We start from the raw sequence: 25,184 nt of genomic DNA on the forward strand, positions 1-25,184 counted from the left end.
AGGGCTGCGCCTTCCTTTCTGAAGCAGCCAGAGCATTCTCAGCTGAATGTGCTTGTGAAGCAGCTCTTGGCTGCACATTTGAAATTGGCTCCCCTGAGTACATGAGCCCGGTGCCCAGCTGCTTCGTTCTTCGCCTCCTGTGCTCTGGACAGAAGTGAAGCCCAGCCATGGCTTGGAGCTTTGCCGCTCTTCAGCGTGAACACTGCACGCAGCCACAGTGTGCTGTGCAGGGATTTTCCTTCAGCTCGACGGACAAGCATTTTCTTGCTGTTTCACCGAGTCCAAACTGTCCGTGTAGCTCTCGCTCAGCGAAATGCGTTTGGAGAGAAGCCCTTGCTGGAGTAGCTTTTCGCTGGGCAAGACTTTCCGCACAGCACCACAATTCGGGCAAGGAGCAGGAGAAAAGAAGACCATCTTTTGGTCCTGGCACCTTCTTCTGGGCGAGACGCCTATCCGCCACTTCGCTCCCTGCAAGGCTGTAAGCTTGGCGGTGGTCCTGGGAAGTGGGAAGGCAGGTGCAGAGAGCACCGCGATCTGCCGGCGCTGTGCAGGCTGGAAAGGAAAGAGGGCTACCACTAGGATGTGCTGCAAATATAGGTTTCCACGCGTCGAGGGTAAGCTCCGGGTAAGCTCGTTGACCTAAAACTGTTCTCTGTGCGAGACGTAGCTGAGAATCTTTCCGTTCAGATTCAGGCTACAAGGCAGACCGAATGTGCTTCTACCTAGCGCTGAGAGAGAAAGTGCAGAGCCCAGGTGTGTTTGGGCAGAGGCAGCAGCCTGGAGCGTTTGTCTGCCGGCAGAGTGCTCTCTGTGCCAGAAGTAGACAACGGTTCGACTCCGGCAGATTGGAAGCGCCACCTGGTCCGAAGAGCATAAGAATGAAGGCGCAGAGCACGGAGCTGGTATGCGCATGGCACAGGCTGCAAGAGGAAGCGTGGCTGCCTCTCGCTTGTGTGCAGATTCACGTTAGCACTTGAAAACAGAAAGTTCAACCTGCGGCTACTTGTGCTGCTACCTATTTCTCTTCCAGCTTTCCCTGGAAAGAATTGTGCCCAGCTTGATGCTTGGAGATGCAGCGATGACAGTGGTAGATGCAGCGGAGACTGGAAATACAGAGTGCAGCCGAGAGTTTCTGGTGCTTTGACGTGAGGCAAGGGGAAAGTGCAGCCCAGCAGAGGCTTTGACTTCCGGAGCCTTTTTCTTTGGCAGCAGCTGCTGCAAGTGGGCAAGGGAGGTGCGAGAGTGAAGAAGGGGACGGTCCGTCTATGTGAGAAGGAAGCTGCCGAGGCGCAGTGTGTTGTGCTCAGTTTCAAGGCTGCCTGGAGGAGGGGGGTACTTGAAGAACGCCTTCTTTCTGGACGCGTCCTTCTGCGTGTGCTCAAGGTGCATGCACTCTGCAGCACGGAAGGTTTAGGAACCTGCTTCTGGCGTGGTTGTGTCCAGGAGTGCAAGGGCTGCGCCTTCCTTTCTGAAGCAGCCAGAGCATTCTCAGCTGAATGTGCTTGTGAAGCAGCTCTTGGCTGCACATTTGAAATTGGCTCCCCTGAGTACATGAGCCCGGTGCCCAGCTGCTTGGTTCTTCGCCTCATGTGCTCTCGACAGAACTGAAGCCCAGCCATGGCTTGGAGCTTTGCCGCTCTTCAGCGTGAACACTGCACGCAGCCACAGTGTGCTGTGCAGGGATTTTCCTCAGCTCGACGGACAAGCATTTTCTTGCTGTTTCACCGAGTCCAAACTGTCCGTGTAGCTCTCGCTCAGCGAACTGCGTTTGGAGAGAAACACTTGCTGGAGTAGCTTTTCGCTGGGCAAGACTTCAACACAGTTCGGGCAAGGAGCAGGAGAACGGAGGACCATCTTTTCATCCTGGCACGTTCTTGTGTGCGACACGCCTATCCGCCACTTCGCTCCCTGCAAGGCTGTAAGCTTGGCGGTGGTACTGGGAAGAGGGAAGGCAGGTGCAGAGAGCACCGCGATCTGTGCATTGAGCGCTGTGCAGGCTGGAAAGGAAAGAGGGCTACCACTAGGATGTGCTGCAAATACAGGTTTCCACGCGTCGAGGGTAAGCTCCGCGTAAGGTAAGCTCGTTGACCTAAAACTGTTCTCTGTGCTGAGACTTAGCTGAGAATCTTTCCGTTCAGATTCAGGCTACAAGGCAGACCGAATGTGCTGCTCCCTAGCGCTGAGAGAGAAAGTGCAGAGCGCAGGCGTGTTTGGGCCGAGGCAGCAGCCTGGAGCATTTCTCTGCCGGCAGAGTGCTCTCTGTGCCAGAAGTAGACACGGGTTCCACTCAGGCACAATGAAGGCGCAGAGCACGGAGCTGGTATGCGCATGGCACAGGCTGCAAGAGGAAGCGTGGCTGCCTCTCGCTTGTGTGCGGATTCACGTTAGCACTTGAAAACAGAAAGTTCAACCTGCGGCTACTTGTGCTGCTACCTATTTCTCTTCCAGCTTTCCCTGGAAAGAATTGTGCCCAGCTTGATGCTTGGAGATGCAGAGATGACAGTGGTAGATGCAGCGGAGACTGGAAATACGGAGTGCAGCCGAGAGTTTCTGGTGCTTTGACGTGAGGCAAGGGGAAAGTGCAGCCCAGCAGAGGCTTTGACTTCTGGAGCCTTTTTCTTTGGCAGCAGCTGCTGCAAGTGGGCAAGGGAGGTGCGAGAGTGAAGAAGGGGACGGTCCGTCTATGTGAGAAGGAAGCTGCCGAGCCGCAGTGTGTTGTGCTCAGTTTCAAGGCTGCCTGGAGGAGGGGGGTACTTGAAGAACGCCTTCTTTCTGGACGCGTCCTTCTGCGTGTGCTCAAGGTGCATGCACTCTGCAGCACGGAAGGTTTAGGAACCTGCTTCTGCCCAGCTTGTGTCCAGGAGTGCAAGGGCTGCGCCTTCCTTTCTGAAGCAGCCAGAGCATTCTCAGCTGAATGTGCTTGTGAAGCAGCTCTTGGCTGCACATTTGAAATTGGCTCCCCTGAGTACATGAGCCCGGTGCCCAGCTGCTTCGTTCTTCGCCTCATGTGCTCTGGACAGAAGTGAAGCCCAGCCATGGCTTGGAGCTTTGCCGCTCTTCAGCGTGAACACTGCACGCAGCCACAGTGTGCTGTGCAGGGATTTTCCTCAGCCCGACGGACAAGCATTTTCTTGCTGTTTCACCGAGTCCAAACTGTCCGTGTAGCTCTCGCTCAGCGAACTGCGTTTGGAGAGAAACACTTGCTGGAGTAGCTTTTCGCTGGGCAAGACTTTCAACACAGCACCACAGTTCGGGCAAGGAGCAGGAGAAAGGAGGACCATCTTTTCGTCCTGGCACGTTCTTGTGTGCGACACGCCTATCCGCCACTTCGCTCCCTGCAAGGCTGTAAGCTTGGCGGTGGTACTGGGAAGAGGGAAGGCAGGTGCAGAGAGCACCGCGATCTGTGCACTGAGCGCTGTGCAGGCTGGAAAGGAAAGAGGGCTACCACTAGGATGTGCTGCAAATACAGGTTTCCACACGTCGAGGGTAAGCTCCGGGTAAGCTCGTTGACCTAAAACTGTTCTCTGTGCCAGACATAGCTGAGGCTCTTTCCCTTTACATTTGGACGAGAAGAAAGACCGAGTATGCTGGTGTATGTCGCTGCGAGGGAAAGTGCATATTCCAGGCGTGGTTCGGCAGAAGCAGTCGGCTGGAGCACTTCGCTGCCGGCAGAGTGCTCTGTGCGCCAAGTAGACGATGGTTCGACTCCGGCAGAATGAAAGCACGACCTGCTCCGAAGAGCATAAGAATGAAGGCAGAGCACGGAGCTGCTGTGCACAGCGCACGGGCTGCAAGAGGAAGCGTGGCTGTCCCTCGCTTGTGTGCGGATTCACGTTAGCACTTGAAAACAGAAAGTTCAACCTGCGGCTACTTGTGCTGCTACCTATTTCTCTTCCAGCTTTCCCTGGAAAGAATTGTGCCCAGCTTGATGCTTGGAGATGCAGCGATGACCGTGGTAGATGCAGCGGAGACTGGAAATACAGAGTGCAGCCGAGAGTTTCTGGTGCTTTGACGTGAGGCAAGGGGAAAGTGCAGCCCAGCAGAGGCTTTGACTTCCGGAGCCTTTTTCTTTGGCAGCAGCTGCTGCAAGTGGGCAAGGGAGGTGCGAGAGTGAAGAAGGGGACGGTCCGTCTATGTGAGAAGGAAGCTGCCGAGGCGCAGTGTGTTGTGCTCAGTTTCAAGGCTGCCTGGAGGAGGGGGGTACTTGAAGAACGCCTTCTTTCTGGACGCGTCCTTCTGCGTGTGCTCAAGGTGCATGCACTCTGTAGCACGGAAGGTTTAGGAACCTGCTTCTGGCGTGGTTGTGTCCAGGAGTGCAAGGGCTGCGCCTTCCTTTCTGAAGCAGCCAGAGCATTCTCAGCTGAATGTGCTTGTGAAGCAGCTCTTGGCTGCACATTTGAAATTGGCTCCCCTGAGTACATGAGCCCGGTGCCCAGCTGCTTCGTTCTTCGCCTCCTGTGCTCTGGACAGAAGTGAAGCTCAGCCATGGCTTGGAGCTTTGCCGCTCTTCAGCGTGAACACTGCACGCAGCCACAGTGTGCTGTGCAGGGATTTTCCTTCAGCTCGACGGACAAGCATTTTCTTGCTGTTTCACCGAGTCCAAACTGTCCGTGTAGCTCTCGCTCAGCGAACTGCGTCAGGAGAGAAACATTTGCTGGAGTAGCTTTTCGCTGGGCAAGACTTTCAACACAGTTCGGGCAAGGAGCAGGAGAACGGAGGACCATCTTTTCGTCCTGGCACGTTCTTGTGTGCGACACGCCTATCCGCCACTTCGCTCCCTGCAAGGCTGTAAGCTTGGCGGTGGTACTGGGAAGAGGGAAGGCAGGTGCAGAGAGCACCGCGATCTGTGCACTGAGCGCTGTGCAGGCTGGAAAGGAAAGAGGGCTACCACTAGGATGTGCTGCAAATACAGGTTTCCACGAGTCGAGGGTAAGCTCCGGGTAAGCTCGTTGACCTAAAACTGTTCTCTGTGCCGAGACTTAGCTGAGAATCTTTCCGTTCAGATTCAGGCTACAAGGCAGACCGAATGTGCTGCTCCCTAGCGCTGAGAGAGAAAGTGCAGAGCCCAGGCGTGTTTGGGCAGAGGCAGCAGCCTGGAGCGTTTGTCTGCCGGCACCGTGCTCTCTGTGCCAGAAGTAGACAACGGTTCGACTCCGGCAGATTGGAAGCGCCACCTGGTCCGAAGAGCATAAGAATGAAGGCGCAGAGCACGGAGCTGGTATGCGCATGGCACAGGCTGCAAGAGGAAGCGTGGCTGCCTCTCGCTTGTGTGCGGATTCACGTTAGCACTTGAAAACAGAAAGTTCAACCTGCGGCTACTTGTGCTGCTACCTATTTCTCTTCCAGCTTTCCCTGGAAAGAATTGTGCCCAGCTTGATGCTTGGAGATGCAGAGATGACAGTGGTAGATGCAGCGGAGACTGGAAATACAGAGTGCAGCCGAGAGTTTCTGGTGCTTTGACGTGAGGCAAGGGGAAAGTGCAGCCCAGCAGAGGCTTTGACTTCCGGAGCCTTTTTCTTTGGCAGCAGCTGCTGCAAGTGGGCAAGGGAGGTGCGAGAGTGAAGAAGGGGACGGTCCGTCTATGTGAGAAGGAAGCTGCCGAGGCGCAGTGTGTTGTGCTCAGTTTCAAGGCTGCCTGGAGGAGGGGGGTACTTGAAGAACGCCTTCTTTCTGGACGCGTCCTTCTGCGTGTGCTCAAGGTGCATGCACTCTGCAGCACGGAAGGTTTAGGAACCTGCTTCTGCCCAGCTTGTGTCCAGGAGTGCAAGGGCTGCGCCTTCCTTTCTGAAGCAGCCAGAGCATTCTCAGCTGAATGTGCTTGTGAAGCAGCTCTTGGCTGCACATTTGAAATTGGCTCCCCTGAGTACATGAGCCCGGTGCCCAGCTGCTTCGTTCTTCGCCTCCTGTGCTCTGGACAGAAGTGAAGCCCAGCCATGGCTTGGAGCTTTGCCGCTCTTCAGCGTGAACACTGCACGCAGCCACAGTGTGCTGTGCAGGGATTTTCCTTCAGCTCGACGGACAAGCATTTTCTTGCTGTTTCACCGAGTCCAAACTGTCCGTGTAGCTCTCGCTCAGCGAACTGCGTTTGGAGAGAAACACTTGCTGGAGTAGCTTTTCGCTGGGCAAGACTTTCAACACAGCACCACAGTTCGGGCAAGGAGCAGGAGAAAGGAGGACCATCTTTTCATCCTGGCACGTTCTTGTGTGCGACACGCCTATCCGCCACTTCGCTCCCTGCAAGGCTGTAAGCTTGGCGGTGGTACTGGGAAGAGGGAAGGCAGGTGCAGAGAGCACCGCGATCTGTGCACTGAGCGCTGTGCAGGCTGGAAAGAAAAGAGGGCTACCACTAGGATGTGCTGCAAATACAGGTTTCCACACGTCGCGGGTAAGCTCCGGGTAAGCTCGTTGACCTAAAACTGTTCTCTGTGCCAGACATAGCTGAGGCTCTTTCCCTTTACATTTGGACGAGAAGAAAGACCGAGTATGCTGGTGTATGTCGCTGCGAGGGAAAGTGCATATTCCAGGCGTGGTTCGGCAGAAGCAGTCGGCTGGAGCACTTCGCTGCCGGCAGAGTGCTCTGTGCGCCAAGTAGACGATGGTTCGACTCCGGCAGAATGAAAGCACGACCTGCTCCGAAGAGCATAAGAATGAAGGCAGAGCACGGAGCTGCTGTGCACAGCGCACGGGCTGCAAGAGGAAGCGTGGCTGTCCCTCGCTTGTGTGCGGATTCACGTTAGCACTTGAAAACAGAAAGTTCAACCTGCGGCTACTTGTGCTGCTACCTATTTCTCTTCCAGCTTTCCCTGGAAAGAATTGTGCCCAGCTTGATGCTTGGAGATGCAGAGATGACAGTGGTAGATGCAGCAGAGACTGGAAATACAGAGTGCAGCCGAGAGTTTCTGGTGCTTTGACGTGAGGCAAGGGGAAAGTGCAGCCCAGCAGAGGCTTTGACTTCCGGAGCCTTTTTCTTTGGCAGCAGCTGCTGCAAGTGGGCAAGGGAGGTGCGAGAGTGAAGAAGGGGACGGTCCGTCTATGTGAGAAGGAAGCTGCCGAGGCGCAGTGTGTTGTGCTCAGTTTCAAGGCTGCCTGGAGGAGGGGGGTACTTGAAGAACGCCTTCTTTCTGGACGCGTCCTTCTGCGTGTGCTCAAGGTGCATGCACTCTGTAGCACGGAAGGTTTAGGAACCTGCTTCTGGCGTGGTTGTGTCCAGGAGTGCAAGGGCTGCGCCTTCCTTTCTGAAGCAGCCAGAGCATTCTCAGCTGAATGTGCTTGTGAAGCAGCTCTTGGCTGCACATTTGAAATTGGCTCCCCTGAGTACATGAGCCCGGTGCCCAGCTGCTTCGTTCTTCGCCTCCTGTGCTCTGGACAGAAGTGAAGCCCAGCCATGGCTTGGAGCTTTGCCGCTCTTCAGCGTGAACACTGCACGCAGCCACAGTGTGCTGTGCAGGGATTTTCCTTCAGCTCGACGGACAAGCATTTTCTTGCTGTTTCACCGAGTCCAAACTGTCCGTGTAGCTCTCGCTCAGCGAAATGCGTTTGGAGAGAAGCCCTTGCTGGAGTAGCTTTTCGCTGGGCAAGACTTTCCGCACAGCACCACAATTCGGGCAAGGAGCAGGAGAAAAGAAGACCATCTTTTGGTCCTGGCACCTTCTTCTGGGCGAGACGCCTATCCGCCACTTCGCTCCCTGCAAGGCTGTAAGCTTGGCGGTGGTCCTGGGAAGTGGGAAGGCAGGTGCAGAGAGCACCGCGATCTGCCGGCGCTGTGCAGGCTGGAAAGGAAAGAGGGCTACCACTAGGATGTGCTGCAAATATAGGTTTCCACGCGTCGAGGGTAAGCTCCGGGTAAGCTCGTTGACCTAAAACTGTTCTCTGTGCGAGACGTAGCTGAGAATCTTTCCGTTCAGATTCAGGCTACAAGGCAGACCGAATGTGCTTCTACCTAGCGCTGAGAGAGAAAGTGCAGAGCCCAGGTGTGTTTGGGCAGAGGCAGCAGCCTGGAGCGTTTGTCTGCCGGCAGAGTGCTCTCTGTGCCAGAAGTAGACAACGGTTCGACTCCGGCAGATTGGAAGCGCCACCTGGTCCGAAGAGCATAAGAATGAAGGCGCAGAGCACGGAGCTGGTATGCGCATGGCACAGGCTGCAAGAGGAAGCGTGGCTGTCCCTCGCTTGTGTGCGGATTCACGTTAGCACTTGAAAACAGAAAGTTCAACCTGCGGCTACTTGTGCTGCTACCTATTTCTCTTCCAGCTTTCCCTGGAAAGAATTGTGCCCAGCTTGATGCTTGGAGATGCAGCGATGACCGTGGTAGATGCAGCGGAGACTGGAAATACAGAGTGCAGCCGAGAGTTTCTGGTGCTTTGACGTGAGGCAAGGGGAAAGTGCAGCCCAGCAGAGGCTTTGACTTCCGGAGCCTTTTTCTTTGGCAGCAGCTGCTGCAAGTGGGCAAGGGAGGTGCGAGAGTGAAGAAGGGGACGGTCCGTCTATGTGAGAAGGAAGCTGCCGAGGCGCAGTGTGTTGTGCTCAGTTTCAAGGCTGCCTGGAGGAGGGGGGTACTTGAAGAACGCCTTCTTTCTGGACGCGTCCTTCTGCGTGTGCTCAAGGTGCATGCACTCTGCAGCACGGAAGGTTTAGGAACCTGCTTCTGGCGTGGTTGTGTCCAGGAGTGCAAGGGCTGCGCCTTCCTTTCTGAAGCAGCCAGAGCATTCTCAGCTGAATGTGCTTGTGAAGCAGCTCTTGGCTGCACATTTGAAATTGGCTCCCCTGAGTACATGAGCCCGGTGCCCAGCTGCTTCGTTCTTCGCCTCCTGTGCTCTGGACAGAAGTGAAGCCCAGCCATGGCTTGGAGCTTTGCCGCTCTTCAGTGTGAACACTGCACGCAGCCACAGTGTGCTGTGCAGGGATTTTCCTTCAGCTCGACGGACAAGCATTTTCTTGCTGTTTCACCGAGTCCAAACTGTCCGTGTAGCTCTCGCTCAGCGAACTGCGTCAGGAGAGAAACATTTGCTGGAGTAGCTTTTCGCTGGGCAAGACTTTCAACACAGTTCGGGCAAGGAGCAGGAGAACGGAGGACCATCTTTTCGTCCTGGCACGTTCTTGTGTGCGACACGCCTATCCGCCACTTCGCTCCCTGCAAGGCTGTAAGCTTGGCGGTGGTACTGGGAAGAGGGAAGGCAGGTGCAGAGAGCACCGCGATCTGTGCACTGAGCGCTGTGCAGGCTGGAAAGGAAAGAGGGCTACCACTAGGATGTGCTGCAAATACAGGTTTCCACGAGTCGAGGGTAAGCTCCGGGTAAGCTCGTTGACCTAAAACTGTTCTCTGTGCCGAGACTTAGCTGAGAATCTTTCCGTTCAGATTCAGGCTACAAGGCAGACCGAATGTGCTGCTCCCTAGCGCTGAGAGAGAAAGTGCAGAGCCCAGGCGTGTTTGGGCAGAGGCAGCAGCCTGGAGCGTTTGTCTGCCGGCACCGTGCTCTCTGTGCCAGAAGTAGACAACGGTTCGACTCCGGCAGATTGGAAGCGCCACCTGGTCCGAAGAGCATAAGAATGAAGGCGCAGAGCACGGAGCTGGTATGCGCATGGCACAGGCTGCAAGAGGAAGCGTGGCTGCCTCTCGCTTGTGTGCAGATTCACGTTAGCACTTGAAAACAGAAAGTTCAACCTGCGGCTACTTGTGCTGCTACCTATTTCTCTTCCAGCTTTCCCTGGAAAGAATTGTGCCCAGCTTGATGCTTGGAGATGCAGCGATGACAGTGGTAGATGCAGCGGAGACTGGAAATACAGAGTGCAGCCGAGAGTTTCTGGTGCTTTGACGTGAGGCAAGGGGAAAGTGCAGCCCAGCAGAGGCTTTGACTTCCGGAGCCTTTTTCTTTGGCAGCAGCTGCTGCAAGTGGGCAAGGGAGGTGCGAGAGTGAAGAAGGGGACGGTCCGTCTATGTGAGAAGGAAGCTGCCGAGGCGCAGTGTGTTGTGCTCAGTTTCAAGGCTGCCTGGAGGAGGGGGGTACTTGAAGAACGCCTTCTTTCTGGACGCGTCCTTCTGCGTGTGCTCAAGGTGCATGCACTCTGCAGCACGGAAGGTTTAGGAACCTGCTTCTGGCGTGGTTGTGTCCAGGAGTGCAAGGGCTGCGCCTTCCTTTCTGAAGCAGCCAGAGCATTCTCAGCTGAATGTGCTTGTGAAGCAGCTCTTGGCTGCACATTTGAAATTGGCTCCCCTGAGTACATGAGCCCGGTGCCCAGCTGCTTGGTTCTTCGCCTCATGTGCTCTCGACAGAACTGAAGCCCAGCCATGGCTTGGAGCTTTGCCGCTCTTCAGCGTGAACACTGCACGCAGCCACAGTGTGCTGTGCAGGGATTTTCCTCAGCTCGACGGACAAGCATTTTCTTGCTGTTTCACCGAGTCCAAACTGTCCGTGTAGCTCTCGCTCAGCGAACTGCGTTTGGAGAGAAACACTTGCTGGAGTAGCTTTTCGCTGGGCAAGACTTCAACACAGTTCGGGCAAGGAGCAGGAGAACGGAGGACCATCTTTTCATCCTGGCACGTTCTTGTGTGCGACACGCCTATCCGCCACTTCGCTCCCTGCAAGGCTGTAAGCTTGGCGGTGGTACTGGGAAGAGGGAAGGCAGGTGCAGAGAGCACCGCGATCTGTGCATTGAGCGCTGTGCAGGCTGGAAAGGAAAGAGGGCTACCACTAGGATGTGCTGCAAATACAGGTTTCCACGCGTCGAGGGTAAGCTCCGCGTAAGGTAAGCTCGTTGACCTAAAACTGTTCTCTGTGCCGAGACTTAGCTGAGAATCTTTCCGTTCAGATTCAGGCTACAAGGCAGACCGAATGTGCTACTCCCTAGCGCTGAGAGAGAAAGTGCAGAGCGCAGGCGTGTTTGGGCAGAGGCAGCAGCCTGGAGCATTTCTCTGCCGGCAGAGTGCTCTCTGTGCCAGAAGTAGACACGGGTTCCACTCAGGCACAATGAAGGCGCAGAGCACGGAGCTGGTATGCGCATGGCACAGGCTGCAAGAGGAAGCGTGGCTGCCTCTCGCTTGTGTGCGGATTCACGTTAGCACTTGAAAACAGAAAGTTCAACCTGCGGCTACTTGTGCTGCTACCTATTTCTCTTCCAGCTTTCCCTGGAAAGAATTGTGCCCAGCTTGATGCTTGGAGATGCAGAGATGACAGTGGTAGATGCAGCGGAGACTGGAAATACGGAGTGCAGCCGAGAGTTTCTGGTGCTTTGACGTGAGGCAAGGGGAAAGTGCAGCCCAGCAGAGGCTTTGACTTCTGGAGCCTTTTTCTTTGGCAGCAGCTGCTGCAAGTGGGCAAGGGAGGTGCGAGAGTGAAGAAGGGGACGGTCCGTCTATGTGAGAAGGAAGCTGCCGAGGCGCAGTGTGTTGTGCTCAGTTTCAAGGCTGCCTGGAGGAGGGGGGTACTTGAAGAACGCCTTCTTTCTGGACGCGTCCTTCTGCGTGTGCTCAAGGTGCATGCACTCTGCAGCACGGAAGGTTTAGGAACCTGCTTCTGCCCAGCTTGTGTCCAGGAGTGCAAGGGCTGCGCCTTCCTTTCTGAAGCAGCCAGAGCATTCTCAGCTGAATGTGCTTGTGAAGCAGCTCTTGGCTGCACATTTGAAATTGGCTCCCCTGAGTACATGAGCCCGGTGCCCAGCTGCTTCGTTCTTCGCCTCATGTGCTCTGGACAGAAGTGAAGCCCAGCCATGGCTTGGAGCTTTGCCGCTCTTCAGCGTGAACACTGCACGCAGCCACAGTGTGCTGTGCAGGGATTTTCCTCAGCCCGACGGACAAGCATTTTCTTGCTGTTTCACCGAGTCCAAACTGTCCGTGTAGCTCTCGCTCAGCGAACTGCGTTTGGAGAGAAACACTTGCTGGAGTAGCTTTTCGCTGGGCAAGACTTTCAACACAGCACCACAGTTCGGGCAAGGAGCAGGAGAAAGGAGGACCATCTTTTCGTCCTGGCACGTTCTTGTGTGCGACACGCCTATCCGCCACTTCGCTCCCTGCAAGGCTGTAAGCTTGGCGGTGGTACTGGGAAGAGGGAAGGCAGGTGCAGAGAGCACCGCGATCTGTGCACTGAGCGCTGTGCAGGCTGGAAAGGAAAGAGGGCTACCACTAGGATGTGCTGCAAATACAGGTTTCCACGAGTCGAGGGTAAGCTCCGGGTAAGCTCGTTGACCTAAAACTGTTCTCTGTGCCAGACATAGCTGAGGCTCTTTCCCTTTACATTTGGACGAGAAGAAAGACCGAGTATGCTGGTGTATGTCGCTGCGAGGGAAAGTGCATATTCCAGGCGTGGTTCGGCAGAAGCAGTCGGCTGGAGCACTTCGCTGCCGGCAGAGTGCTCTGTGCGCCAAGTAGACGATGGTTCGACTCCGGCAGAATGAAAGCACGACCTGCTCCGAAGAGCATAAGAATGAAGGCAGAGCACGGAGCTGCTGTGCACAGCGCACGGGCTGCAAGAGGAAGCGTGGCTGTCCCTCGCTTGTGTGCGGATTCACGTTAGCACTTGAAAACAGAAAGTTCAACCTGCGGCTACTTGTGCTGCTACCTATTTCTCTTCCAGCTTTCCCTGGAAAGAATTGTGCCCAGCTTGATGCTTGGAGATGCAGCGATGACCGTGGTAGATGCAGCGGAGACTGGAAATACAGAGTGCAGCCGAGAGTTTCTGGTGCTTTGACGTGAGGCAAGGGGAAAGTGCAGCCCAGCAGAGGCTTTGACTTCCGGAGCCTTTTTCTTTGGCAGCAGCTGCTGCAAGTGGGCAAGGGAGGTGCGAGAGTGAAGAAGGGGACGGTCCGTCTATGTGAGAAGGAAGCTGCCGAGGCGCAGTGTGTTGTGCTCAGTTTCAAGGCTGCCTGGAGGAGGGGGGTACTTGAAGAACGCCTTCTTTCTGGACGCGTCCTTCTGCGTGTGCTCAAGGTGCATGCACTCTGCAGCACGGAAGGTTTAGGAACCTGCTTCTGCCCAGCTTGTGTCCAGGAGTGCAAGGGCTGCGCCTTCCTTTCTGAAGCAGCCAGAGCATTCTCAGCTGAATGTGCTTGTGAAGCAGCTCTTGGCTGCACATTTGAAATTGGCTCCCCTGAGTACATGAGCCCGGTGCCCAGCTGCTTCGTTCTTCGCCTCATGTGCTCTGGACAGAAGTGAAGCCCAGCCATGGCTTGGAGCTTTGCCGCTCTTCAGCGTGAACACTGCACGCAGCCACAGTGTGCTGTGCAGGGATTTTCCTTCAGCTCGACGGACAAGCATTTTCTTGCTGTTTCACCGAGTCCAAACTGTCCGTGTAGCTCTCGCTCAGCGAACTGCGTTTGGAGAGAAACACTTGCTGGAGTAGCTTTTCGCTGGGCAAGACTTTCAACACAGCACCACAGTTCGGGCAAGGAGCAGGAGAACGGAGGACCATCTTTTCGTCCTGGCACGTTCTTGTGTGCGAGACGCCTATCCGCCACTTCGCTCCCTGCAAGGCTGTAAGCTTGGCGGTGGTACTGGGAAGAGGGAAGGCAGGTGCAGAGAGCACCGCGATCTGTGCACTGAGCGCTGTGCAGGCTGGAAAGGAAAGAGGGCTACCACTAGGATGTGCTGCAAATACAGGTTTCCACACGTCGAGGGTAAGCTCCGGGTAAGCTCGTTGACCTAAAACTGTTCTCTGTGCCAGACATAGCTGAGGCTCTTTCCCTTTACATTTGGACGAGAAGAAAGACCGAGTATGCTGGTGTATGTCGCTGCGAGGGAAAGTGCATATTCCAGGCGTGGTTCGGCAGAAGCAGTCGGCTGGAGCACTTCGCTGCCGGCAGAGTGCTCTGTGCGCCAAGTAGACGATGGTTCGACTCCGGCAGAATGAAAGCACGACCTGCTCCGAAGAGCATAAGAATGAAGGCAGAGCACGGAGCTGCTGTGCACAGCGCACGGGCTGCAAGAGGAAGCGTGGCTGTCCCTCGCTTGTGTGCGGATTCACGTTAGCACTTGAAAACAGAAAGTTCAACCTGCGGCTACTTGTGCTGCTACCTATTTCTCTTCCAGCTTTCCCTGGAAAGAATTGTGCCCAGCTTGATGCTTGGAGATGCAGCGATGACAGTGGTAGATGCAGCGGAGACTGGAAATACAGAGTGCAGCCGAGAGTTTCTGGTGCTTTGACGTGAGGCAAGGGGAAAGTGCAGCCCAGCAGAGGCTTTGACTTCCGGAGCCTTTTTCTTTGGCAGCAGCTGCTGCAAGTGGGCAAGGGAGGTGCGAGAGTGAAGAAGGGGACGGTCCGTCTATGTGAGAAGGAAGCTGCCGAGGCGCAGTGTGTTGTGCTCAGTTTCAAGGCTGCCTGGAGGAGGGGGGTACTTGAAGAACGCCTTCTTTCTGGACGCGTCCTTCTGCGTGTGCTCAAGGTGCATGCACTCTGTAGCACGGAAGGTTTAGGAACCTGCTTCTGGCGTGGTTGTGTCCAGGAGTGCAAGGGCTGCGCCTTCCTTTCTGAAGCAGCCAGAGCATTCTCAGCTGAATGTGCTTGTGAAGCAGCTCTTGGCTGCACATTTGAAATTGGCTCCCCTGAGTACATGAGCCCGGTGCCCAGCTGCTTCGTTCTTCGCCTCCTGTGCTCTGGACAGAAGTGAAGCTCAGCCATGGCTTGGAGCTTTGCCGCTCTTCAGCGTGAACACTGCACGCAGCCACAGTGTGCTGTGCAGGGATTTTCCTTCAGCTCGACGGACAAGCATTTTCTTGCTGTTTCACCGAGTCCAAACTGTCCGTGTAGCTCTCGCTCAGCGAACTGCGTCAGGAGAGAAACATTTGCTGGAGTAGCTTTTCGCTGGGCAAGACTTTCAACACAGTTCGGGCAAGGAGCAGGAGAACGGAGGACCATCTTTTCGTCCTGGCACGTTCTTGTGTGCGACACGCCTATCCGCCACTTCGCTCCCTGCAAGGCTGTAAGCTTGGCGGTGGTACTGGGAAGAGGGAAGGCAGGTGCAGAGAGCACCGCGATCTGTGCACTGAGCGCTGTGCAGGCTGGAAAGGAAAGAGGGCTACCACTAGGATGTGCTGCAAATACAGGTTTCCACGAGTCGAGGGTAAGCTCCGGGTAAGCTCGTTGACCTAAAACTGTTCTCTGTGCCGAGACTTAGCTGAGAATCTTTCCGTTCAGATTCAGGCTACAAGGCAGACCGAATGTGCTGCTCCCTAGCGCTGAGAGAGAAAGTGCAGAGCCCAGGCGTGTTTGGGCAGAGGCAGCAGCCTGGAGCGTTTGTCTGCCGGCACCGTGCTCTCTGTGCCAGAAGTAGACAACGGTTCGACTCCGGCAGATTGGAAGCGCCACCTGGTCCGAAGAGCATAAGAATGAAGGCGCAGAGCACGGAGCTGGTATGCGCATGGCACAGGCTGCAAGAGGAAGCGTGGCTGCCTCTCGCTTGTGTGCGGATTCACGTTAGCACTTGAAAACAGAAAGTTCAACCTGCGGCTACTTGTGCTGCTACCTATTTCTCTTCCAGCTTTCCCTGGAAAGAATTGTGCCCAGCTTGATGCTTGGAGATGCAGAGATGACAGTGGTAGATGCAGCGGAGACTGGAAATACAGAGTGCAGCCGAGAGTTTCTGGTGCTTTGACGTGAGGCAAGGGGAAAGTGCAGCCCAGCAGAGGCTTTGACTTCCGGAGCCTTTTTCTTTGGCAGCAGCTGCTGCAAGTGGGCAAGGGAGGTGCGAGAGTGAAGAAGGGGACGGTCCGTCTATGTGAGAAGGAAGCTGCCGAGGCGCAGTGTGTTGTGCTCAGTTTCAAGGCTGCCTGGAGGAGGGGGGTACTTGAAGAACGCCTTCTTTCTGGACGCGTCCTTCTGCGTGTGCTCAAGGTGCATGCACTCTGCAGCACGGAAGGTTTAGGAACCTGCTTCTGCCCAGCTTGTGTCCAGGAGTGCAAGGGCTGCGCCTTCCTTTCTGAAGCAGCCAGAGCATTCTCAGCTGAATGTGCTTGTGAAGCAGCTCTTGGCTGCACATTTGAAATTGGCTCCCCTGAGTACATGAGCCCGGTGCCCAGCTGCTTCGTTCTTCGCCTCCTGTGCTCTGGACAGAAGTGAAGCCCAGCCATGGCTTGGAGCTTTGCCGCTCTTCAGCGTGAACACTGCACGCAGCCACAGTGTGCTGTGCAGGGATTTTCCTTCAGCTCGACGGACAAGCATTTTCTTGCTGTTTCACCGAGTCCAAACTGTCCGTGTAGCTCTCGCTCAGCGAACTGCGTTTGGAGAGAAACACTTGCTGGAGTAGCTTTTCGCTGGGCAAGACTTTCAACACAGCACCACAGTTCGGGCAAGGAGCAGGAGAAAGGAGGACCATCTTTTCATCCTGGCACGTTCTTGTGTGCGACACGCCTATCCGCCACTTCGCTCCCTGCAAGGCTGTAAGCTTGGCGGTGGTACTGGGAAGAGGGAAGGCAGGTGCAGAGAGCACCGCGATCTGTGCACTGAGCGCTGTGCAGGCTGGAAAGAAAAGAGGGCTACCACTAGGATGTGCTGCAAATACAGGTTTCCACACGTCGCGGGTAAGCTCCGGGTAAGCTCGTTGACCTAAAACTGTTCTCTGTGCCAGACATAGCTGAGGCTCTTTCCCTTTACATTTGGACGAGAAGAAAGACCGAGTATGCTGGTGTATGTCGCTGCGAGGGAAAGTGCATATTCCAGGCGTGGTTCGGCAGAAGCAGTCGGCTGGAGCACTTCGCTGCCGGCAGAGTGCTCTGTGCGCCAAGTAGACGATGGTTCGACTCCGGCAGAATGAAAGCACGACCTGCTCCGAAGAGCATAAGAATGAAGGCAGAGCACGGAGCTGCTGTGCACAGCGCACGGGCTGCAAGAGGAAGCGTGGCTGTCCCTCGCTTGTGTGCGGATTCACGTTAGCACTTGAAAACAGAAAGTTCAACCTGCGGCTACTTGTGCTGCTACCTATTTCTCTTCCAGCTTTCCCTGGAAAGAATTGTGCCCAGCTTGATGCTTGGAGATGCAGAGATGACAGTGGTAGATGCAGCAGAGACTGGAAATACAGAGTGCAGCCGAGAGTTTCTGGTGCTTTGACGTGAGGCAAGGGGAAAGTGCAGCCCAGCAGAGGCTTTGACTTCCGGAGCCTTTTTCTTTGGCAGCAGCTGCTGCAAGTGGGCAAGGGAGGTGCGAGAGTGAAGAAGGGGACGGTCCGTCTATGTGAGAAGGAAGCTGCCGAGGCGCAGTGTGTTGTGCTCAGTTTCAAGGCTGCCTGGAGGAGGGGGGTACTTGAAGAACGCCTTCTTTCTGGACGCGTCCTTCTGCGTGTGCTCAAGGTGCATGCACTCTGTAGCACGGAAGGTTTAGGAACCTGCTTCTGGCGTGGTTGTGTCCAGGAGTGCAAGGGCTGCGCCTTCCTTTCTGAAGCAGCCAGAGCATTCTCAGCTGAATGTGCTTGTGAAGCAGCTCTTGGCTGCACATTTGAAATTGGCTCCCCTGAGTACATGAGCCCGGTGCCCAGCTGCTTCGTTCTTCGCCTCCTGTGCTCTGGACAGAAGTGAAGCCCAGCCATGGCTTGGAGCTTTGCCGCTCTTCAGCGTGAACACTGCACGCAGCCACAGTGTGCTGTGCAGGGATTTTCCTTCAGCTCGACGGACAAGCATTTTCTTGCTGTTTCACCGAGTCCAAACTGTCCGTGTAGCTCTCGCTCAGCGAAATGCGTTTGGAGAGAAGCCCTTGCTGGAGTAGCTTTTCGCTGGGCAAGACTTTCCGCACAGCACCACAATTCGGGCAAGGAGCAGGAGAAAAGAAGACCATCTTTTGGTCCTGGCACCTTCTTCTGGGCGAGACGCCTATCCGCCACTTCGCTCCCTGCAAGGCTGTAAGCTTGGCGGTGGTCCTGGGAAGTGGGAAGGCAGGTGCAGAGAGCACCGCGATCTGCCGGCGCTGTGCAGGCTGGAAAGGAAAGAGGGCTACCACTAGGATGTGCTGCAAATATAGGTTTCCACGCGTCGAGGGTAAGCTCCGGGTAAGCTCGTTGACCTAAAACTGTTCTCTGTGCGAGACGTAGCTGAGAATCTTTCCGTTCAGATTCAGGCTACAAGGCAGACCGAATGTGCTTCTACCTAGCGCTGAGAGAGAAAGTGCAGAGCCCAGGTGTGTTTGGGCAGAGGCAGCAGCCTGGAGCGTTTGTCTGCCGGCAGAGTGCTCTCTGTGCCAGAAGTAGACAACGGTTCGACTCCGGCAGATTGGAAGCGCCACCTGGTCCGAAGAGCATAAGAATGAAGGCGCAGAGCACGGAGCTGGTATGCGCATGGCACAGGCTGCAAGAGGAAGCGTGGCTGCCTCTCGCTTGTGTGCGGATTCACGTTAGCACTTGAAAACAGAAAGTTCAACCTGCGGCTACTTGTGCTGCTACCTATTTCTCTTCCAGCTTTCCCTGGAAAGAATTGTGCCCAGCTTGATGCTTGGAGATGCAGCGATGACAGTGGTAGATGCAGCGGAGACTGGAAATACAGAGTGCAGCCGAGAGTTTCTGGTGCTTTGACGTGAGGCAAGGGGAAAGTGCAGCCCAGCAGAGGCTTTGACTTCCGGAGCCTTTTTCTTTGGCAGCAGCTGCTGCAAGTCGGCAAGGGAGGTGCGAGAGTGAAGAAGGGGACGGTCCGTCTATGTGAGAAGGAAGCTGCCGAGGCGCAGTGTGTTGTGCTCAGTTTCAAGGCTGCCTGGAGGAGGGGGGTACTTGAAGAACGCCTTCTTTCTGGACGCGTCCTTCTGCGTGTGCTCAAGGTGCATGCACTCTGTAGCACGGAAGGTTTAGGAACCTGCTTCTGGCGTGGTTGTGTCCAGGAGTGCAAGGGCTGCGCCTTCCTTTCTGAAGCAGCCAGAGCATTCTCAGCTGAATGTGCTTGTGAAGCAGCTCTTGGCTGCACATTTGAAATTGGCTCCCCTGAGTACATGAGCCCGGTGCCCAGCTGCTTCGTTCTTCGCCTCCTGTGCTCTGGACAGAAGTGAAGCCCAGCCATGGCTTGGAGCTTTGCCGCTCTTCAGCGTGAACACTGCACGCAGCCACAGTGTGCTGTGCAGGGATTTTCCTTCAGCTCGACGGACAAGCATTTTCTTGCTGTTTCACCGAGTCCAAACTGTCCGTGTAGCTCTCGCTCAGCGAACTGCGTTTGGAGAGAAACACTTGCTGGAGTAGCTTTTCGCTGGGCAAGACTTCAACACAGTTCGGGCAAGGAGCAGGAGAACGGAGGACCATCTTTTCATCCTGGCACGTTCTTGTGTGCGACACGCCTATCCGCCACTTCGCTCCCTGCAAGGCTGTAAGCTTGGCGGTGGTACTGGGAAGAGGGAAGGCAGGTGCAGAGAGCACCGCGATCTGTGCATTGAGCGCTGTGCAGGCTGGAAAGGAAAGAGGGCTACCACTAGGATGTGCTGCAAATACAGGTTTCCACGCGTCGAGGGTAAGCTCCGCGTAAGGTAAGCTCGTTGACCTAAAACTGTTCTCTGTGCCGAGACTTAGCTGAGAATCTTTCCGTTCAGATTCAGGCTACAAGGCAGACCGAATGTGCTGCTCCCTAGCGCTGAGAGAGAAAGTGCAGAGCGCAGGCGTGTTTGGGCAGAGGCAGCAGCCTGGAGCATTTCTCTGCCGGCAGAGTGCTCTCTGTGCCAGAAGTAGACACGGGTTCCACTCAGGCACAATGAAGGCGCAGAGCACGGAGCTGGTATGCGCATGGCACAGGCTGCAAGAGGAAGCGTGGCTGCCTCTCGCTTGTGTGCGGATTCACGTTAGCACTTGAAAACAGAAAGTTCAACCTGCGGCTACTTGTGCTGCTACCTATTTCTCTTCCAGCTTTCCCTGGAAAGAATTGTGCCCAGCTTGATGCTTGGAGATGCAGAGATGACAGTGGTAGATGCAGCGGAGACTGGAAATACGGAGTGCAGCCGAGAGTTTCTGGTGCTTTGACGTGAGGCAAGGGGAAAGTGCAGCCCAGCAGAGGCTTTGACTTCTGGAGCCTTTTTCTTTGGCAGCAGCTGCTGCAAGTGGGCAAGGGAGGTGCGAGAGTGAAGAAGGGGACGGTCCGTCTATGTGAGAAGGAAGCTGCCGAGCCGCAGTGTGTTGTGCTCAGTTTCAAGGCTGCCTGGAGGAGGGGGGTACTTGAAGAACGCCTTCTTTCTGGACGCGTCCTTCTGCGTGTGCTCAAGGTGCATGCACTCTGCAGCACGGAAGGTTTAGGAACCTGCTTCTGCCCAGCTTGTGTCCAGGAGTGCAAGGGCTGCGCCTTCCTTTCTGAAGCAGCCAGAGCATTCTCAGCTGAATGTGCTTGTGAAGCAGCTCTTGGCTGCACATTTGAAATTGGCTCCCCTGAGTACATGAGCCCGGTGCCCAGCTGCTTGGTTCTTCGCCTCATGTGCTCTGGACAGAAGTGAAGCCCAGCCATGGCTTGGAGCTTTGCCGCTCTTCAGCGTGAACACTGCACGCAGCCACAGTGTGCTGTGCAGGGATTTTCCTCAGCTCGACGGACAAGCATTTTCTTGCTGTTTCACCGAGTCCAAACTGTCCGTGTAGCTCTCGCTCAGCGAACTGCGTTTGGAGAGAAACACTTGCTGGAGTAGCTTTTCGCTGGGCAAGACTTTCAACACAGCACCACAGTTCGGGCAAGGAGCAGGAGAAAGGAGGACCATCTTTTCGTCCTGGCACGTTCTTGTGTGCGACACGCCTATCCGCCACTTCGCTCCCTGCAAGGCTGTAAGCTTGGCGGTGGTACTGGGAAGAGGGAAGGCAGGTGCAGAGAGCACCGCGATCTGTGCACTGAGCGCTGTGCAGGCTGGAAAGGAAAGAGGGCTACCACTAGGATGTGCTGCAAATACAGGTTTCCACACGTCGAGGGTAAGCTCCGGGTAAGCTCGTTGACCTAAAACTGTTCTCTGTGCCAGACATAGCTGAGGCTCTTTCCCTTTACATTTGGACGAGAAGAAAGACCGAGTATGCTGGTGTATGTCGCTGCGAGGGAAAGTGCATATTCCAGGCGTGGTTCGGCAGAAGCAGTCGGCTGGAGCACTTCGCTGCCGGCAGAGTGCTCTGTGCGCCAAGTAGACGATGGTTCGACTCCGGCAGAATGAAAGCACGACCTGCTCCGAAGAGCATAAGAATGAAGGCAGAGCACGGAGCTGCTGTGCACAGCGCACGGGCTGCAAGAGGAAGCGTGGCTGTCCCTCGCTTGTGTGCGGATTCACGTTAGCACTTGAAAACAGAAAGTTCAACCTGCGGCTACTTGTGCTGCTACCTATTTCTCTTCCAGCTTTCCCTGGAAAGAATTGTGCCCAGCTTGATGCTTGGAGATGCAGCGATGACCGTGGTAGATGCAGCGGAGACTGGAAATACAGAGTGCAGCCGAGAGTTTCTGGTGCTTTGACGTGAGGCAAGGGGAAAGTGCAGCCCAGCAGAGGCTTTGACTTCCGGAGCCTTTTTCTTTGGCAGCAGCTGCTGCAAGTGGGCAAGGGAGGTGCGAGAGTGAAGAAGGGGACGGTCCGTCTATGTGAGAAGGAAGCTGCCGAGGCGCAGTGTGTTGTGCTCAGTTTCAAGGCTGCCTGGAGGAGGGGGGTACTTGAAGAACGCCTTCTTTCTGGACGCGTCCTTCTGCGTGTGCTCAAGGTGCATGCACTCTGCAGCACGGAAGGTTTAGGAACCTGCTTCTGGCGTGGTTGTGTCCAGGAGTGCAAGGGCTGCGCCTTCCTTTCTGAAGCAGCCAGAGCATTCTCAGCTGAATGTGCTTGTGAAGCAGCTCTTGGCTGCACATTTGAAATTGGCTCCCCTGAGTACATGAGCCCGGTGCCCAGCTGCTTCGTTCTTCGCCTCCTGTGCTCTGGACAGAAGTGAAGCCCAGCCATGGCTTGGAGCTTTGCCGCTCTTCAGCGTGAACACTGCACGCAGCCACAGTGTGCTGTGCAGGGATTTTCCTTCAGCTCGACGGACAAGCATTTTCTTGCTGTTTCACCGAGTCCAAACTGTCCGTGTAGCTCTCGCTCAGCGAACTGCGTCAGGAGAGAAACATTTGCTGGAGTAGCTTTTCGCTGGGCAAGACTTTCAACACAGTTCGGGCAAGGAGCAGGAGAACGGAGGACCATCTTTTCGTCCTGGCACGTTCTTGTGTGCGACACGCCTATCCGCCACTTCGCTCCCTGCAAGGCTGTAAGCTTGGCGGTGGTACTGGGAAGAGGGAAGGCAGGTGCAGAGAGCACCGCGATCTGTGCACTGAGCGCTGTGCAGGCTGGAAAGGAAAGAGGGCTACCACTAGGATGTGCTGCAAATACAGGTTTCCACGAGTCGAGGGTAAGCTCCGGGTAAGCTCGTTGACCTAAAACTGTTCTCTGTGCCGAGACTTAGCTGAGAATCTTTCCGTTCAGATTCAGGCTACAAGGCAGACCGAATGTGCTGCTCCCTAGCGCTGAGAGAGAAAGTGCAGAGCCCAGGCGTGTTTGGGCAGAGGCAGCAGCCTGGAGCGTTTGTCTGCCGGCACCGTGCTCTCTGTGCCAGAAGTAGACAACGGTTCGACTCCGGCAGATTGGAAGCGCCACCTGGTCCGAAGAGCATAAGAATGAAGGCGCAGAGCACGGAGCTGGTATGCGCATGGCACAGGCTGCAAGAGGAAGCGTGGCTGCCTCTCGCTTGTGTGCGGATTCACGTTAGCACTTGAAAACAGAAAGTTCAACCTGCGGCTACTTGTGCTGCTACCTATTTCTCTTCCAGCTTTCCCTGGAAAGAATTGTGCCCAGCTTGATGCTTGGAGATGCAGAGATGACAGTGGTAGATGCAGCGGAGACTGGAAATACAGAGTGCAGCCGAGAGTTTCTGGTGCTTTGACGTGAGGCAAGGGGAAAGTGCAGCCCAGCAGAGGCTTTGACTTCCGGAGCCTTTTTCTTTGGCAGCAGCTGCTGCAAGTGGGCAAGGGAGGTGCGAGAGTGAAGAAGGGGACGGTCCGTCTATGTGAGAAGGAAGCTGCCGAGGCGCAGTGTGTTGTGCTCAGTTTCAAGGCTGCCTGGAGGAGGGGGGTACTTGAAGAACGCCTTCTTTCTGGACGCGTCCTTCTGCGTGTGCTCAAGGTGCATGCACTCTGCAGCACGGAAGGTTTAGGAACCTGCTTCTGCCCAGCTTGTGTCCAGGAGTGCAAGGGCTGCGCCTTCCTTTCTGAAGCAGCCAGAGCATTCTCAGCTGAATGTGCTTGTGAAGCAGCTCTTGGCTGCACATTTGAAATTGGCTCCCCTGAGTACATGAGCCCGGTGCCCAGCTGCTTCGTTCTTCGCCTCCTGTGCTCTGGACAGAAGTGAAGCCCAGCCATGGCTTGGAGCTTTGCCGCTCTTCAGCGTGAACACTGCACGCAGCCACAGTGTGCTGTGCAGGGATTTTCCTTCAGCTCGACGGACAAGCATTTTCTTGCTGTTTCACCGAGTCCAAACTGTCCGTGTAGCTCTCGCTCAGCGAACTGCGTTTGGAGAGAAACACTTGCTGGAGTAGCTTTTCGCTGGGCAAGACTTTCAACACAGCACCACAGTTCGGGCAAGGAGCAGGAGAAAGGAGGACCATCTTTTCATCCTGGCACGTTCTTGTGTGCGACACGCCTATCCGCCACTTCGCTCCCTGCAAGGCTGTAAGCTTGGCGGTGGTACTGGGAAGAGGGAAGGCAGGTGCAGAGAGCACCGCGATCTGTGCACTGAGCGCTGTGCAGGCTGGAAAGGAAAGAGGGCTACCACTAGGATGTGCTGCAAATACAGGTTTCCACACGTCGCGGGTAAGCTCCGGGTAAGCTCGTTGACCTAAAACTGTTCTCTGTGCCAGACATAGCTGAGGCTCTTTCCCTTTACATTTGGACGAGAAGAAAGACCGAGTATGCTGGTGTATGTCGCTGCGAGGGAAAGTGCATATTCCAGGCGTGGTTCGGCAGAAGCAGTCGGCTGGAGCACTTCGCTGCCGGCAGAGTGCTCTGTGCGCCAAGTAGACGATGGTTCGACTCCGGCAGAATGAAAGCACGACCTGCTCCGAAGAGCATAAGAATGAAGGCAGAGCACGGAGCTGCTGTGCACAGCGCACGGGCTGCAAGAGGAAGCGTGGCTGTCCCTCGCTTGTGTGCGGATTCACGTTAGCACTTGAAAACAGAAAGTTCAACCTGCGGCTACTTGTGCTGCTACCTATTTCTCTTCCAGCTTTCCCTGGAAAGAATTGTGCCCAGCTTGATGCTTGGAGATGCAGAGATGACAGTGGTAGATGCAGCAGAGACTGGAAATACAGAGTGCAGCCGAGAGTTTCTGGTGCTTTGACGTGAGGCAAGGGGAAAGTGCAGCCCAGCAGAGGCTTTGACTTCCGGAGCCTTTTTCTTTGGCAGCAGCTGCTGCAAGTGGGCAAGGGAGGTGCGAGAGTGAAGAAGGGGACGGTCCGTCTATGTGAGAAGGAAGCTGCCGAGGCGCAGTGTGTTGTGCTCAGTTTCAAGGCTGCCTGGAGGAGGGGGGTACTTGAAGAACGCCTTCTTTCTGGACGCGTCCTTCTGCGTGTGCTCAAGGTGCATGCACTCTGTAGCACGGAAGGTTTAGGAACCTGCTTCTGGCGTGGTTGTGTCCAGGAGTGCAAGGGCTGCGCCTTCCTTTCTGAAGCAGCCAGAGCATTCTCAGCTGAATGTGCTTGTGAAGCAGCTCTTGGCTGCACATTTGAAATTGGCTCCCCTGAGTACATGAGCCCGGTGCCCAGCTGCTTCGTTCTTCGCCTCCTGTGCTCTGGACAGAAGTGAAGCCCAGCCATGGCTTGGAGCTTTGCCGCTCTTCAGCGTGAACACTGCACGCAGCCACAGTGTGCTGTGCAGGGATTTTCCTTCAGCTCGACGGACAAGCATTTTCTTGCTGTTTCACCGAGTGCAAACTGTCCGTGTAGCTCTCGCTCAGCGAAATGCGTTTGGAGAGAAGCCCTTGCTGGAGTAGCTTTTCGCTGGGCAAGACTTTCCGCACAGCACCACAATTCGGGCAAGGAGCAGGAGAAAAGAAGACCATCTTTTGGTCCTGGCACCTTCTTCTGGGCGAGACGCCTATCCGCCACTTCGCTCCCTGCAAGGCTGTAAGCTTGGCGGTGGTCCTGGGAAGTGGGAAGGCAGGTGCAGAGAGCACCGCGATCTGCCGGCGCTGTGCAGGCTGGAAAGGAAAGAGGGCTACCACTAGGATGTGCTGCAAATATAGGTTTCCACGCGTCGAGGGTAAGCTCCGGGTAAGCTC

This window comes from Corvus hawaiiensis, chromosome 15, assembly GCF_020740725.1.
Source record: "Corvus hawaiiensis isolate bCorHaw1 chromosome 15, bCorHaw1.pri.cur, whole genome shotgun sequence".
Lineage (NCBI taxonomy): Eukaryota > Metazoa > Chordata > Aves > Passeriformes > Corvidae > Corvus > Corvus hawaiiensis.